Genomic DNA, 2,703 nt, shown 5'->3' with positions numbered 1-2,703 from the left:
ACAAAGGTCTCATGCTTGATATAGACCAAATTCAGTACAGGGGAAATTTTCAAAACACAAACATTACTGCAAACTGATTTTTCTTTGCATGTGCTCACCAAAACTTGTAGAAAGTCAGATGACATTCGACCTTCAAAAAGACCGGGTTGACACCACACGTTTCTCCTTCCAACCAAACTACAAAGGTGACCCAATAGACTTGGATATATGCAAGGGTATTTGCACGTAGCTCCGGGGACTTTTATCCTGTCGACGCACAAAGACTAGTTCGTGTGTTTATCTCAGTTCTAGTCTGTGAAATTCTAATTCGTAAACTCAAACGAATATAGAATATTTACCAAATAACCACAAACTCTCACATGAAAGACGCCACTTGCAAAGACAAGTGCCCATTTTATTTCTCTTATATGTGTAATTAAATCAATGTTTTTTGTGTAAATACACCGAACATTCTCAGCTGGAACTGGTTACCGCAAATTAATGGTCAACAAATCTGAAAATAAATAATATAAATTAATTATATTATTTATTTGGAAAAGTGCCACTGGTCACTTTAACTGCAATGGCTAGAATGACTATAAACTACCTACATTCAGTCATGCTTGAAACTTTAAACCCCTTTCAAACCGACCTTACTATAAATAACTTAACACATGTTATCTTTAAAAAAAAACAACACTCTTACATGTTCCACTTGTGTACAACTTTGATAAATACACTTTGATTTGACTATTTTTTGTAGATTTCAGACATTTGATATTGGTTAACTGTTGTTGACTTAAATTTTAAATAACCTGTTTAAGAATGAGCCTCCCCTTAGTCATTTTTGCTAGCCAATGTGTTACGATTCACTGTCCTCCTCTCCACCCTTGGCAGATTGACCCAACATTTGTGATAACAATGTTGCGCCATCTATCGGTTGATTAAAGTCATGTCCATTCTGAATACATCATGCTTGACCACTGGTAGCACTTGAACTCTCTTCAGTTTGGAGGGGGAAATGGTAGTGTCAAGAGTCGCAAAGTAATAAACGTAAATATACATTAACATTCCAACATTTGTGCAAAAAACATGCACAGTAACTTGTACAAGTTCATTAAAATAATTAAATTGTCATTAAATATCGCCGAAAGTTTTGTTGGGTAAAGACTTGTTGATAACAAGCAATGGCAATTGTTCACCTACATTTACATGTGATCATGGTGTGCAGTCAAGAAATATGCAAAAGGATATATCAATAACAACCTTTTAAAAGTAATCTAAAAATTACCTGAATATATTATTATTAATAATTAAAAGATATCTGATTTTTGTTTCAAAGTTAAACAGTTATTACTGATTCCTATCCTCATTATGAAAAACATTCTTGATTTAGGAGCTTGAGTGAAGCAATATATGAGCAATACTGATTAAGATATAAAGTTTGGCAAATAAAAGGTCAAAATATGTATAAAATGAAACCAATCATTTTATTAAATACTTGAAAAAGCAATCACTTTATCACCAGTTTTGAGTGCGTTATTGTTGCTCAGTCTTTCGTTTTCAGTGTAATGTGATGTCAATATTGTATATCAATTATTGTTTCCTATTTTTTGCCAGGATGAAGTGTTTTTATAAATTATAGTTGATATGGTCATATTTATAAATGACAGTTACCAAATTCAAGGCTTTTCTACCTCAGGCATATTTTTCTATATTTTTTCCATGATGAAGTGTGTTTATGAATTATCTTTGATGTGGTCATATTTATAAATTAACTGTTTACAAAACTTTTGAAAGTCACTGGTGAGTCTTATATACATAAAACGTGTGTCTGGCATAAATACAAAATTTAATCCTGGTATCTATGATGCATTTATTTATTGGACCCACGATTTTTGATAGCCCCATTAGTGTATTCTCCCTCCTTTTTAAAGTGTTAGCAAATGTTTTTAAGGAGCAATTTAAAAAGAAAACATTGTAATTTTTTTCTTTCTTAATTCACACACAATTTTTTTTTATTTATGACTGATGAAATGAACTTTTCCTTCAATAAGGGACTGTTCATTTAGAATTTTTCTTGCAAGTTCGTTTTTTTAATATTTTATTTTTGCATTATATTCTGATAGGAGACATGAGTGAAATAAATCTTTGATTCAGAGAAAGTAAATACAAAATAAACACTAAAAATATGCATAGTTTATTAACTCCATGCTCAGATACATATAAAATGTAGCAACTGAAATATAGATTGACCTACAATAAATCATCAGTGTCAAATCAAAATTAAGGGGGCAGACCTTGGTTCAGGGAGATAACTCTTTAAATCAGTCATCAATATTTTTTAAGCATTTACCTGAAACAGATTGGAAATAATCTATGTAACCTAAAAGCTTAGAATATACTTATGAAAATGGTTGACTCAAACATACTGATGATTTTAAGAGTTATTTCCCTTAATCTAGTTCTACCTCCTTAAATCAATAAATAATTGAGGTAGACTCAATGAAATCAATACAGTCATTTCTATACATCCACACAACAAAAACGTTCATTCAGAAGGTTCCTTATTTCAACAGTAGAAATATTTAAATCAAGAAAACAATTAAAATTTTCATCAATGAAACTCAGACTTAAGTTCAGAGGCCTTGGAAGTTTGTCATATTTACTTTGTAGTTGTAAATACTCTTAAGTGTTTAGAATATTATACTGTTGTTCTTTATA

The sequence above is a fragment of the Mytilus trossulus genome, chromosome 14 (genome assembly GCF_036588685.1).
Source record: "Mytilus trossulus isolate FHL-02 chromosome 14, PNRI_Mtr1.1.1.hap1, whole genome shotgun sequence".
Classification (NCBI taxonomy): domain Eukaryota; kingdom Metazoa; phylum Mollusca; class Bivalvia; order Mytilida; family Mytilidae; genus Mytilus; species Mytilus trossulus.
This window is presented reverse-complemented; position numbering follows the sequence as displayed.